The 15,441-nt window shown below is 42.7% G+C and overlaps 1 protein-coding gene across 2 annotated transcripts in view; it reads right to left on the reverse strand.

Moving 5' to 3' along the window:
- The window catches only part of LOC139423248 (RNA-binding protein Nova-1-like), a 62,234-nt gene that overhangs the window by 9,297 nt on the left and 37,496 nt on the right, over nt 1-15,441 (reverse strand). The window lies entirely within an intron of this gene.

A 15,441-nucleotide genomic window follows, 5' to 3' on the forward strand; every position in this document is an offset into this window, starting at 1 on the left:
GGCAACATCCGCACCGAGCTAAAGGCTAGCGCTGTCGCTTTCAAGGAGCTGGATCCGGACGCTTACAATAAATCCTGCTATGCCTTCAGATGAACCATCAAACAGGCAAAGCGTCAATACAGGACTAAGATTGAATCCTACTACACCGGCTCTGATGCTCGTCGGATGTGGCAGGGCTTGAAAACTATTACGGACTACAAAGGGAAACCCAGCCACGAGCTGCCCAGTGGCGTGCTCCTACCAGACGAGCTAAATGCCTTTTATGCTCGCTTCGAGGCAAGCAAAACTGAAGCATGCATGAGAGCATCAGCTGTTCTGGATGACTGTGCAATCACGCTTTTCACGCTGATCCTCAACACTGGGGCCCCTCAGGGGTGCGTGCTTAGTCCCCTCTTGTACTCCCTGTTCACCCATGACTGCGTGGCCAAGCATGAATCCAACACCATCATAAAGTTTTCTGACGACACAACAGTCCGACAACGATGATATAGCCTAGCCTAGGAGGTCACAGTCCTGGCAGTGTGGTGCCAGGACAACAACCTTTCCCTCAATGTGAGCAAGCAAGGCAGTAATGTAGCGGGTTGAGAGTTTCAAGCTCCTTGGTGTCCATAATACCAACGAACTATCACGGTCCAAACACACCAAGACAGTTGTGCCCTCTTCACGACACCTTTTCCCCCTCAGGAGACTGAAAAGATTTGGTATGGGTTCCCAGATCCTTAAAAAGTTCTACAGCTCCATTATCGAGAGCATCCTGACCGGTTGCATCACCGCCTGGTATGGCAACTGCTCAGCATCTGAACATAAAGCACAATATAGGGTAGTGCATATGTCCCATCACTGGGGATTAAGCTTCCTGCCATCCAGGACCTATATATTTAACATTTTTATTTAACCTTTATTTAACCAGGAAGGGCTCATTGAGATTTGAAATCTCTTTTTCAACAGCTTCCTGGCCAAGATAGGCAGCACCAAGTTATTACACAATTACAGACAGACAACCTGAAAAACTACAAGTAATGTAGTAAAAAACAGAGAATTCACAAGAGGATAACAATCATAAAACAGCAAATTAAAAACATTGACAGGTCAGGGAATCTGCCTCAAAATCCTTCATCAATGATTTAAAAACACCAATCAGTTCTTCCAGTTGAAAAGTATTTTGTAAGGCGCTTCAAGCCGATGGCGCAGAGTACATAAAAGCCATTTTACCAAATTCAGTTCGGACATTTGGAACAGTTAGCAGGATAAAGTCCTGCGAACAAAGAGAGTACCCACCACATTTCTGAACAATATTTTGTTAGTTGTTGAGTATGCAATTTAAAAGAGAGGCCATCATCAATTCAAATTCTAAGATATTTATATGAGGTTACAGTCTCAATCTCATTGCCCTGACAGGTAGTAATAGGTGAAAGGTTCAGAGGTCTATTTCTTGCTTTAGAAAACACCATTCGTTTAGTTTTGTCAATATTGAGGATAAGCTTCAATTGACACAAGGTATGTTGAACAGTATAAAAAGCAGTTTGCAAGTTCTGGAAAGCTTTTGTGAGAGACGAGTCACAACTATAAATAACAGTATCATCAACATAAAAGTGAAGTTGCGCATTTTGCACATTTGTCTAAATTATTTATATAAATAGTGAATAAGAGGGGACCAAGTACCAAGCCCTGGGACACACCATTACAGACAGACAATTTAACAGACATGAGTCCATCAAATTGAGTGCACTGAGTTCTATCAGAGATAGTTAGCAAACAATGCAACTGAATGCTCTGAAAGACCTAGGCTCGACAATCTCTGACTCAGCATAGCATGATCAACTGTATCAAAAGCCTTAGAGAAGTCAAGGACTTCAGTGATATCATTTAAAACCTTAATGGCTGCTGTAATTGTCTTATGCTTCTTCCTGAAGCCCGATTGGTACGTTGATAAAATAGAGTTAGTATATAAAAAGGTTTCAAATATTTTCGCCAGGGGTGACAGCTTTTAGATTGGCCTATAATTATTTAAAAGAGTTGGATCTCCCCCTTTTATTAAAAGTGGTAGGACAAATGCTGATTTCCAGATCTTTGGAATTTCATTACATCCCAGGGTTAGATTTAACAGATATGTAAGTGGTTCAGCTATGAAATCAGCTGCCAGTTTTAAAAAGCAGGGATCAAGAAGATCAGGACCTGTAGGCTTTCTCTGATCTAAGGGCTTTATGTACCTCCTGCACTGAGAATGGCAAAAAGCTAGAAGTTGGACCAGCTCTCACTGGTTCATCCACACAGGGTTGTACAGAGACAGAGGATACTGAATCAAACAGCCTACCAGATGATACAAAGTGCTCATTGAAACAATTCAGCATTTCAGTTGTCATATTCAACCACAGAGTCCTTCAATACATATGACAGTAATTCATTAACATTAGCAGACATAGCCTTCCAAAACTTTCTAGGGTCATTCTTGTTATCAGTGGTAAAAGACATAAAATATTCAGACCTGGCCTTCCTGAGAAGAAAATAACACTTGTTTCGTAGCTGCCTAAAAAGAAGCCAATCAGCATCAGAACATGATTTCCTTGCTTTAGCCCAAGCTAGATTACGTTTGTGAATAATACAAGACAGCTCAGAAGAAAACTCTGGATTATCCCGCCCTTTAACTCTGAACTGCGGAATGGGACATGTTTTTTACTATTTGGATTAAAAAGAACATCCTGACAGAAATTCCAGGCAGTTTCCACATCAGGAATAAGCTCAATCTTGCTCCAGTCAAAATAAAACAAATCATGAAAGAAAGCCTGCTCATTAAAACTCTTTAAATGTCTTACGAATAAAGCGTGGGTTTGTTTTAGGAACCTTCGTATTTCTAACAGCAACAACAGCACAATGGTCACTTAAATCATTACAGAAAACACCAACCGCAGAATATATATGTGGAACATTTGTCAATATCAAATCAATCAGGGTAGATTTCTCTGGACATTTGAGATGTGGGTGAGTTAATCAACTGGGTATGGTAAGATTCATAGAATTACAATACATTTTATAATCATCAGAGACCGACTTTAACCAACACCAGTTGAGATCACAATCAAGATCATTTCACTGTAAAGACGTTTAGACATAAGGTGCATCAGAGAAGAAAATAAATCAACGAGAGCAGAGGGGGGTCTATAACAGCCAATCAAAGTTATAGAGAGCAGAGGGGGGTCTATAACAGCCAATCAAAGTTATAGAGACCCTTTGAAACCTCAAGATTCAAAGCAAGAAATTCCAACTGTTTACAAATAGTTTCAGACTTTGCCACACTTACAAGGAATTTAGTCTTTACATATATAGCCCCCCCCCACCTTTCTTAACTTGATCAGTGCGATACACATTGTAACCATTTATACAAATATCCTTTACAAGTAAAGACTTTATGAGCCAGGTTTCAGAAAACACAATTACATCAGAATCAGTTGATTAAGCCCAAATCCTAACCCCATCAATTTTTGACAACAGTACATTTAAATGAAAAATACCAAAACCAGATCTAGATTTAAAATCAGAGGGAGTTTGGAGACATTGCATATCAGGGCCAGGTTTAGGATGCACGTTCCTTGATATCAACAAAATTAGAATAACTAGGCACCTCTGTTTAATAACCTTCCACGGCTTCTCTTTTTTAATAGACTTACTGCAAGCGAATTATACAAGTGAGTTTCCAGACAATACAAAACAGTCATTTAAAACCATTAGACTTTGGTAGTGACACAAGTTCGTAATGTTCGCATCATGCCACAAATGCATCGGCACTTGGACGAGTGGACCGAGTGAAAAAGAGCAAATTCCCGCAGACAAAATGTCTAATGGACGGGAGAGCACATTGTCAGATGTACTCACCCAGCGACAATGTATGTTTTCTCCAGAGTTCAGTAAAGTCAGTACACAAAGCAATACCACGAAAATTGTCATTTTCTCTGAGATATGTAAAAAGAAATAGAGGCCAAGGAAAGGTAAGGGGAGAGAGGGACTGTGTGTATGTATGAGTATGTATGTGAGTGTGTGAGTAGATTGGGTTGATTGAGAGAACGGGTTGGGGATTGTTGAGCTGCCTCTGATAGCCAGGCGGAGAGTGAAGAGGAGCATCTTGGACGAGACACTCCGCAGAGGGAAAGCTGAAGATAGAACCCAGGCCAGCCATAGAGAGAGTTACTTTGGTAAACTTCAAGTAAATAAGTGCAAATAGCTAAAAAAAATATATATATCAGAGTTGAGGGAGACCCGCGATCTTTGCACTAGCAAAACAAAATAGTTTGCACTACACAACAAGGAAATTGTAGATTTGCTCCACCATAAATGAATAGGTTATTAGTAGGTTAAAAACTACTAGTCACAGACAAACGACTTGACATGCTGCCATCTTGGATTGACCTATATATTGTCCCTAGAATTTCTAAGCAAACAGCTGGAGGCAGGGCTTTCTCCTATAGAGCTACATTTTTATGGAATGGTCTGCCTATCCATGTGAGAGACGCAGACTCGGTCTTAACCTTTAAGTCTTTATTGAAGACTCATCTCTTCAGTAGGTCCTATGATTGAGTGTAGTCTGGCCCAGGGGTTTGAAGGTGAACAGAAAGGCACTGGAGTGACCCTTGCTGTCTCTGCCTGGCCGGTTCCCCTCTCTCCCCTGGGATTCTCTGCCTCTAACCCTATTACGGGGGCTGAGTCACTGGCTTACTGGTCCTCTTCCATGCCGTCCCTAGGAGGGGTGCGTCACTTGAGTGGGTTGAGACACTAACGTGATCTTCCTGTCTGGCTTGGCGCCCCCCTCGGGTTCGTGCATTGGGGGAGATCTTCGTGGGCTGTACTCAGCCTTGTCTCAGGATAGTAAGTTGGTAGTTTGAAGATATCCCCCTAGTGGTGTGGGGGCTGTGCTTTGGCAAAGTGGGTGGGGTTATATCCTGCCAGTGTCTCCCAACCCCTCCTGTCTCAGCTTCCAGTATTTATGCTGCAATAGTTTATGTGTTGGGGGGCTAGGGTCAGTCTGTTATATCTGGAGTATTTCTCCTGTCATATCCGGTGTCCTGTGTGAATTTAATAATGCTCCCTCTAACTCTCTCTTTCTTTTCTCTCTTCTCTTGGAGGACCTGAGCCCTAGGACCATGCCTCAGGACTACCTGGCTTGATGACTACATGCTGTCCCCAGTCAACCTGGTCGTGCTGCTGCTCCAGTTTCAACTATTGTGCCTGCAGCTGTGGAACCCTGACCTGTTCACTGGACGTGCAACCTTGTTCCGGACCTGCTGTTTTTGACTCTCTCTCTCTATCACGCCTGTTGTCTCTAACTCTGAATGATCGGCTATGAAAAGCCAACTGACATTTACTCCTGAGGTGCTGACCTGTTGAACCCTCCACAACCACTGTGATTATTATTATTTGACCCCGCTGGTCATCTATGAATGTTTGAACATCTTGGCCCTGTACTGTTATATTCTCTACCCAGCACAGCCAGAAGAGAACTGGCCACCCCTCAGAGCCTGGTTCCTCTCGAGGTTTCTTCCTAGGTTCCTGCCTTTCTAGGGAGTTTTTCCTAGCCACCGTGCTTCTACATCTGCATTGCTTGCTGTTTGGGTTTTTAGGCTGGGTTTCTGTACAGCACTTTGTGACATCGGCAAATTACCAAATGACCTTGACTAAACTGTACCCCGCACATTGACTCTGTACTGGTACCTCCTGTATTTTGCCTCATTATTGTTATGTAATTTTCTTGTATTACTTTTAGATATCATTTTTTTACTTTACTTTATTTAGTAAATATTTTCTTAATTAACTTCATTTCTTGAACTGCATTGTTGGTTAAGGGCTTATAACTAAGCATTTCATGGTAAGGTTGTATTCAGCGCATGTGACAAATAAAATATGATTTGAAATACTTCTACACCCACATCATTCATTCAATCTCACACCACCAGCTTTACAATAAGCACTACATTGTGTTATATCTATCAAAATACAAATAAATTAATCGACTGTTGAAATGACTTGCTGGTTAACAGAAATCTGATCAAATACAACAATCCAATAAGTGAAAAATGTATTCAATACTAGTGACAATACCTTTTATCTGGGGGGGGGGTCTCTGTTAGTGACGAGAGTCATCCTAACCTTCTAACTCAGGGGAGTTTTCTCCTATCAGGAAGACCGGCCGGTTGAAACTGGCCTGTTACTTTTGCGGGTTGACACCACTCCACTCTAGCCAGTCCAGTCCTTTCCTTTTAACGTGAGTTCATCTCCCCTTACAGAATTGGGTGACACACATCTGCCCTTAGAAGAACTTGTCAACATTCAGGAAATGTCCGTCAAAGTTATCAAAACACACAGCCCACACAGTCTGGTGACAGGACAGGATCTCACTCAAACTCGATCCAACTCTGGCTGGTTGCTACTGTTCCCATTTTAGAGTCCGAAGTAAAGACATTCAACCATGTTGTCTTTCAGTAGTTATGCTGCATGGACAGAGTATAGTCCCTATGGGGCTACTACTGTAGGTTGCATCATGGGTTTACCTATACTTGTGCCTGTACCTCAAAGTGCTGTCATTCATTGACTGAGACTGGTTAAGAACCGCAATGGTTTCTTTCCAAGTCATTTGGGTGGGATTGAGGTTCTCTGGGAGCTTGGTTTACTTGACAGCGTTATTAGGAGCAGTTATAATATAGGTTATGATATGTGTGTAATAAAAATTTGAGTAACAGTATGTTTAATCTTAGAGGGAGGTCTGGCACACGGGGCAGCAGTTCCAAAGGCAGAATGAATTAGGACCTTGAATCTGGAGTCCAGTGGCTTCAGTAAAAGCCTGCCATTTTTTAACTGCAGAGGGCTATAAAGCAGTAACAACTATCTGCGTTTCACTCTGAATACTAAAAGGCTGTCTTCAAAGCATTTCAATGAGGTTACTTAACTATGTAACATGCTTTTTGATCAAACTACCTCACTCAAAATGGACTGACATGGTGTTGTTTTTCAGGGTGAGGTCAGTCTTTCTGTTTTTCGGCTAATCGAAAACATCCGCACCATATTCCTATGACATAACTATTTTATCTGTTAGTGAAGCACATTGTGTAACTTTATATGCTAGCTGAACTGACGGCTAGCTGCACAAAGCAGGGAGCCTGGATTGTTGGTTCTTTGCGCCCTTACCAAGAACTCTCAGCTTAATTTGCAGCTGCTGTGAAATTTGTGTGTGTGTGTGTGTGTGTGTGTGTGTGTGTGTGTGTGTGTGTGTGTGTGTGTGTGTGTGTGTGTGTGTGTGTGTGTGTGTGTGTGTGTGCATTTGTGCGTATATACATTAATGCGTACACGTGTGTACAGTATGAGTGAACAGTATGTTGTTCAAATACTGGGGTATGTGTAATTCTGTCAGTTATGGTTGAAGTAAGGTTGCGATTGAATGACAAAAAGAGGGCAGGGGCTGTTCGTTACTAGGCAAACATGCAAACAAAACTCTGTAGAGACGGCACAATGCCATCTAATCTGGATGAAACTTCCAAACTATTAAGAACAAGTGCTATGAAAAACCAGGCTCAGGAGGGAGAGAGAGAGGGGAAGAGGAAAATTGGCGTAGTGAGAGAGCAGTTTGGGTACAGCTGGGACTCGGTCACTTCCAAGGAGAGAGAGATTGAAACAGGCTATTTCTGGGACTGCCCCCCTTTCCCCTCCCCTCACAAACAATCATGCATCATTCACACCCTTCACTATCTCCAGTCATCTATGTCAGGCCACCACAGCAGGGCCCAGTAGGACAGTTCCCATTCCCATCAAGGCCATTCCCATCAAGGCCTTTTCATGGTTTCATGTCTTTGGAAAGTATTCAGACCCCATGACTTTTTGAAAATGTTCTTATGTTACATCCTTATTCTAAAATTGATTACCACCCCCCACATCAAACTACACACAACACCCCATAATGACAAAGCAAAAACGTATTATTATTTTATTTTTTGTAAATGTATATATTTTTTTTATATAACTGATCACATTTACATAAGTATTCAGACCCTTTACTCAGTACTTTGTTAAAGCACCTTTGGCAGTGTTTATAGCCTCGAGTCTTCTTGGATATGAAGCTACAAGCTTGGCACACATGTATTTCGGGAGTTTCTCCCATTCTTCTCTGGAGATCCTCTCAAGCTCTGTCAGGTTAGATGAAGGGCGTTGCTGCACAGCTATTTTCAGGTCTCTCCAATGATGTTAGATCGGGTTCAAGTCCAGGCTCTGGCTGGGCCATTCAAGGACATTCAGAATCCACTCCTGGTTGTCTTGGCTGTATGCTTAGGGTCAGTGTCCTATTGGAAGGTGAACCTTCGCCCAAGTCTGAGGTCCTGAGCGCTCTGGAGCAGGCTTTCATTAATGATCTCTCTGTACCCTCCCTCAATCCTGACATTTTTTGGCACCCTTCCCCAGATCTGTGCCTCGACACCATCCCTGTCCCAGAGCTCTACGGACAATTCCTTCGACCTCATGGCTTGGTTTTTGCTCTGACATGCACTGTCAGGGTGCAGCTGTAGGACCTTATATAGACAAGTGTGTGTGCCTTTCCAAATCATGTCCAATCAATTGAATTGACTGCAGGTGGACTCAAGGATGTTCAATGCGAACATTATGCACCTGAGATCAATTTAGAGTCTCATAGCAAAGGGTCTGAATACTTATAAGGTATTTCTGTTTTTATTTTTAATAAATTTGCAAAGATTTCTAAAAACCTGTTTTTTGCTTTGTCATTATAGGGTATTGTGTGTAGACTGATGAGGGAAAAAAATATTTAATCAATTTTAGAATAAGAATAAGTGTTACAGATTAAGGGGTGATCTGTGCATATTGGTATGAACATGACATGTCAACATAGGCCTCTCATAGCTCAACACAGAATGGAGATAGACCAACTGTCAAGTCTCTTCACTGACATTTTCAAACTCTCCCTGACGGAGTCTGTAATACCTAACAGACCACTACAGTCCCTGTGCCCAAGGAAGCGAAGGTAACCTGCCTAAATGATTACCGCCCCGTAGCACTCACGTCAGTAGCCATGAAGTGCTTTGAAAGGCTGGTCATGGCTCACATCAACAGCATCCTCGCGGACACCCTAGACCCACTCCAATTCGCATACCGCCCCAACAGATCCACAGATGACGCAATCTCAATTGCACTCCACACTGCCCTTTCCCACCTGGACAAAAAGAACACCTATGTGAGAATGCTGTTCATTGAACGCTGAGCTGTAGTCAACACCATAGTGCCCACGAAGCTCATCACTAAGCTAAGGATCCTGGGATTAAACACCTCCCTCTGCAACTGGATCCTGGACTTCCTGACGGGTCGCCCCCAGGTGGTAAGAGTAGGCAAATACATGTCTGCCACGCTGATCCTCAACACAGGCCCCTCAGGGTTGTGTCCCCTCCTGTACTCCCTGTTCACCCACGACTGCGTGGCCAAACCTGACTCCAACACCATCATTAAGTTTGCTGACGACATAACAGTGCTCGGCGTGATCACCGACAACGATGAGACGGCCTATAGGGAGGAGGTCAGAGAACTATCAGTGTGGTGCCAGGACAACAACCTTTCCCTCAATATGAAAAAGACAAAGGAGCTGATCGTAGACAATAGGAAAAGGCGGGCCAAACAGGCCCCCATTAACATTGCCCGGGCTGTAGTGGAGTGGGTCGAGAGTTTCAAGCATACCAAGACAGTCATGAAGAGGGCACGACAAAACCTTTTCCCCCACAGGAGACTGAAAAGATTTGACATGGGTCCCCAGATCCCCAAAAGGTTCTACAGTTGCACCATTGAGAGCATTATGACTGGTTGCATCACCGCCTGGTATGGCAACTGCTCGGCAACTGACCGCAAGGCGCTACAGAGGGTAGCAGTACATCACTGGGGCCAAGCTTCCTGCCATCCAGGACCTATATAATAGGCGGTGCCAGAGGAAAGCCCATAAAATTGTCAGAGACTCCAGTCACCCAAGTTATAGACTCTCTCTGCTACCGCACGGCAAGCGGTACCAGAGAGCCAAGTCTAGGACCAAAAGGCTCCTCAACAGCTTCTACCCCCAAGCCATAAGACTGCTGAACAATTAATAAAATCGCCACTAGACTACTTACATTGCCCCCCCCCCCCCCCCCTTTTTATACACTGCTGCTTCTCGCTGTTTATTATCTATGCAGAGTCACTTCATCCCTACCTACATGTACAAAAAAACTCAACTAACCTGTACCCCCGCACACTGACTCGGTACCGGTACCCCCTCTGTATATAGCCTCGTAATTGTTATTCTTATTGTGTTACTTTTTATTATTATTTTTTACTTTAGTCTATTTGGTAAATATTTTCTTAACTCTTCTTGAACTGTACTGTTGGTTAAGAGCTTGTAAAATGTACAATCAATCCTTATCCCAGTCTGCTGTTCCCACATGCTTCAAGAGGGCCACCATTGTTCCTGTTCCCAAGAAAGCTAAGGTAACTGAGCTAAACGACTAGCACTCACTTCCGTCATCATGAAGTGCTTTGAGAGACTAGTCAAGGACCATATCACCTCCACCCTACCTGACACTCTAGACCCACTCCAATTTGCTTACCGCCCCAATAGGTCCACAGACGACGCAATCGCAACCACACTGCACACTGCCCTAACCCATCTGGACAAGAGGAATACCTATGTGAGAATGCTGTTCATCGACTACAGCTCAGCATTTAACACCATAGTACCCTCCAAACTCGTCATCAAGCTCGAGACCCTGGGTCTCGACCCCGCCCTGTGCAACTGGGTACTGGACTTCCTGACAGGCCGCCCCCAGGTTGTGAGGGTAGGTAACAACATCTCCACCCCGCTGATCCTCAACACTGGGGCCCCACAAGGGTGCGTTCTGAGCCCTCTCCTGTACTCCCTGTTCACCCACGACTGCGTGGCCATGCACGCCTCCAACTCAATAATCAACTTTGCGGACGACACTACAGTGGTAGGCTTGATTACCAACAACAACGAGACGGCCTACAGGGAGGAGGTGAGGGCCCTCGGAGTGTGGTGTCAGGAAAATAACCTCACACTCAACGTCAACAAAACAAAGGAGATGATTGTGGACTTCAGGAAACAGCAGAGGGAGCACCCCCCTATCCACATCGACGTGACAGTAGTGGAGAGGGTAGTAAGTTTTAAGTTCCTCGGCGTACACATCACGGACAAACTGAATTGGTCCACGCACACAGACAGCGTTGTGAAGAAGGTGCAGCCGCGCCTCTCCATCCTCAGGAGGCTGATTTGTGCAATATACGACTGATTGTTGTCCTATGGACAGAGTCTCCCACCTCAGCTGTAGATCTCTGCAGTTCATCCAGAGTGATCATGGGCCTCTTGGCTGCATCTCTGATCAGTCTTCTCCTTGTATGAGCTGAAAGTTTTTAGAGGGACGGCCAGGTCTTGGTAGATTTGCAGTGGTCTGATACTCCTTCCATTTCAATATTATCGCTTGCACAGTGCTCCTTGGGATGTTTAAAGCTTGGGAAATTTTTGTATCCAAATCCGGCTTTAAACTTCTTCACAACAGTATCTCGGACCTGCCTGGTGTGTTCCTTGTTCTTCATGATGCTCTCTGCGCTTTTAACGGACCTCTGAGACTATCACAGTGCAGGTGCATTTATACAGAGACTTGATTACACACAGGTGGATTGTATTTATCATCATTAGTCATTTAGGTCAACATTGGATCATTCAGAGATCCTCACTGAACTTCTGGAGAGAGTTTGCTGCACTGAAAGTAAAGGGGCTCAATAATTTTGCACGCCCAATTTTTCAGTTTTTGATTTGTTAAAAAAGTTTGAAATATCCAATAAATGTCGTTCCACTTCATGATTGTGTCCCACTTGTTGTTGATTCTTCACAAAAAAATACAGTTTTATATCTTTATGTTTGAAGCCTGAAATGTGGCAAAAGGTCGCAAAGTTCAAGGGGGCCGAATACTTTCGCAAGGCACTGTATGTATATACTGTACGCTATATCATCTACATGTATCACTAGCCATCACTATGCCACTTTGTTTACATACCCTACATTACTCATCTCATATGTATATACTGTACTCGATACCATCTACTGCATCTTGCCTATGCCGTTCTGTACCATCACTCATTCATATATCTTTATGTACATATTCTTTATCCCTTTACACCTGTGTGTATAAGGTAGTAGCTGTGGAATTGTTAGGTTAGATTATTCTTGGTTATTACTGCATTGTCGGAACTTGAAGCACAAGCATTTCGCTACACTCGCATTAACATCTGCTAACCATGTGCATGTGACAAATAAAATTTGATTTGAAGTAAGGTCTGATTTGATTTGAAAAGTCATTGCTATGGTATAGCCTATCTGTTTGTCATTAAAAACAAGTTTGATAAAATACTGCAGCAGAATTTACAACATGTTTGCACTAAGCTCAGTAGGGAATAAATCACGAAAGGTAGAACGAAAATGAAAGGTTACAGACTTGCGATGAGGAACAAGGTAGTCAAAATAAAATGCAATTGATTAGCTTTGTTTCTTGTCTTTGAATTCCTCAGTAAAAAATAACAGCTGCAAACTTTGAACAGGTGCAAAAGCCTTGTATATTTGGTCATATACGTGTACATTGAATACATGCAGACTTTCTGGAAGAGTTCCGGCCCATTGTGTGAGATGGTGTAGTAGTTTCATTTTACTTTGGGGACCCTAGCAGTACCCAATGACATCGCTGCCAGCACCCTCTCCCTGAACTCCTCACAACACGATGGGGAGGAGCAGAGCAGGTGGTGCTCTATCGACACATTCACCACCCAGCGAGAGGAAGAGGATACAAAAGCACAACTGCATCAAAGTGTGTTTTCGATGTAGACAAACAAAGTAGTAGTGTTGCACGGTATACCTCTTCTTTTTCTCTTCACTTTCGGTACTTCTGTCAAATGTGTCTCACGTCATCTACTGGTTGAGAGAGGATCAAGTCTGTCTATCAGCACAGCCAATGTCCTCTTATAGCACGAGAGCACAGTGCCTGTTGCACTTACTCATTACTAGCTCTAGCCTGTCCTGAAGAACCACTACTCTCACTGCGAGTCTGGGCTGCATCACCACTTATGCTGCACAGAAGTTATTAACACACTTGAATAATACAACATGGCATGTAGCAATTTTGAAACTAGCAACGCGCATGCCCCGCCCAGCTGAGGATCTGTCTTTCAGCCATCTATTTCCTGTGTTTGAGGGGCGCTAAATCCGCTTGTTACTTAAATCTCGCTGGATTGATTGCTTTAATTTTACTCCTGCGACTCATTTCACACTTTTGCTTGTGTCTGTCAATTTTCTTTCCATGAACGTTACGACCGCTGAAATGCTTGTAATGACCTGTCAACGCTTCATCAGAGATTGAACTCACCGTCTCGACACATCACAAGAAAGAGAAGGAAAAAAACGTCATTTTGATGGGTGTTCATTTTTTGTGTACTTGAAAAAAAGTAAGAATCTAACAGTTGAAATGTTTATAAATTAGATGAGCTGAAATGAAAGCAACTTTCGAAAATGAGCTCTCGGATTACAGTGATATTATGTATGATCTCGCAAACATTGTAAAGTATGTTTATGTGACTGCAGTTAGGGTATACTGAGAAAGTGTTTGGTGGTTGCAGCCTTGTTCCTCCCTTTGCGTTAATGTATTCATATATGCAACAACAAAAAACTGGATTATAAAAATTCCAACATTTTGGAGTATCTTAATTCATTGTTCAAATGTGCATGTATTAGAATTGTTTTTAAAACCTTTTAACAATTTCGATGACCGTTGCTATAGAATCATTTCTGTTCACAAAAGAAAGCTTACAGCAGAAGTTAACATCAACTGACTACCCTAGTACCTTGTTTGTAATCATATGCAAACCATAATGCAAAATGCTGATGATTGTCACCCAAAAACTTTTTTCATTCACTTCATCTCCCCTGCCTCACATCTCTCCCAAGATCATATTTGCTCAAGCCTAGAACTTAGTGTGTATATGTCGTCATGGGTCTTAAAGAGACAGCACCCACTTTTACAAAATAATAGATTGCATCTTCCATGCAAATAATAAAATAAGCCCCAAATGGAAGGTAAACATTGTTTTTCATCTGTAGCCCCATGAATTCAGCCAAAACAAGCTCAATAACTAATTGTATTCACCTGTATAGTAAATAGGCCTAGGCTACATCTTGATTCACCCAGTTTATCAATAGACTTGAGATTGACCATTCAAATCATTTGCATACTTGTATAATTGTTTTCTTAATGCATTCATTCAAACATCTACAATTTCAAATGTAATAATATTGAACTCAAAAGAACTGTCTGGATCGAGTGCCATTCTGTGACTGGCTAATACGCCTTATTTTTTCCCTTGGTATCGTTTTGCTATAGTTTTGGTATCGAGCATTGTGATGCTGACCCTGGTATCGATATCAAAGTCAAAATTCTGATATCGTGACAACACTACAAAGGAGTGCTGCTACATTGTATGCAAAAGTAAGCCATTACTATAGTTCATTTTCAGCGTGTCATGGTGACGATCGATGAATCCAGTTTTTCAGATAGTGCAGTAGTGGGAACAGGAGATACCCTAAAAGGGAAATATTATTGTACTTCTATTCTTTGCCGAGGTTCAATAATTATTGGTAACACTTTATATATGGATAGTCAATCTGTAGATGCTCTACAGACTATCAGTAACATTTAATTTAACTAACACTAACCTTAACCCTTATCCTAACCCTAAACTTAACCCTAACCCTTATTCTAAACCTAACCGTAGCAAGCAGTTGCTTATCAACAGATCGTTTGTTGAGAGTATGACAACCTGTAGAGCATCTACAGATGGACTATCCAAATAAAGTGTGACCTAATATTTTGCCAAGGTTTAGTCCAAGTGCAGTATATCACAACTTCCGCGTGTCAGAACATAGCCCATATTTGAGCCATATTGCCATTTTTGTTCAATCAGTTAGAGGTGAGCCAGCAACTGGAGCGTTGCCAGTTCTAATCCAGTGTCCGACAAGAAAAAATCTGTCTGAAAGTGACCTGGCAACTGGAAGGTTGCTGGTATCAATTCCTAGATGCCATTACCTGCTGTTGTGCCATTGAGCAAGGCACATAACCCCCCACAACAACAGGTGCCCAGAGTGGCAGCCCCTTGCACCTCTCCAAAAACCTGTATGTGTGTCTTTCGGATGGGTTGGATTAAAAGCGGAAGTCAAATTTGTGTGCAATTGGCTAATAAAGTAATCTTAATCTTAATCAACAGCGAGCCGCCCGACACCTGTTATTTTCCAGAAGGTTGAAGCTTCCTCAGCCATGAAGGACAAACGCATACACTTTACTGCGGCTCTCACATTTCCTGCTCCGAAGACAAGATGTTTCAGCA

This window comes from Oncorhynchus clarkii, chromosome 12 (assembly GCF_045791955.1).
Source record: "Oncorhynchus clarkii lewisi isolate Uvic-CL-2024 chromosome 12, UVic_Ocla_1.0, whole genome shotgun sequence".
NCBI lineage: Eukaryota > Metazoa > Chordata > Actinopteri > Salmoniformes > Salmonidae > Oncorhynchus > Oncorhynchus clarkii.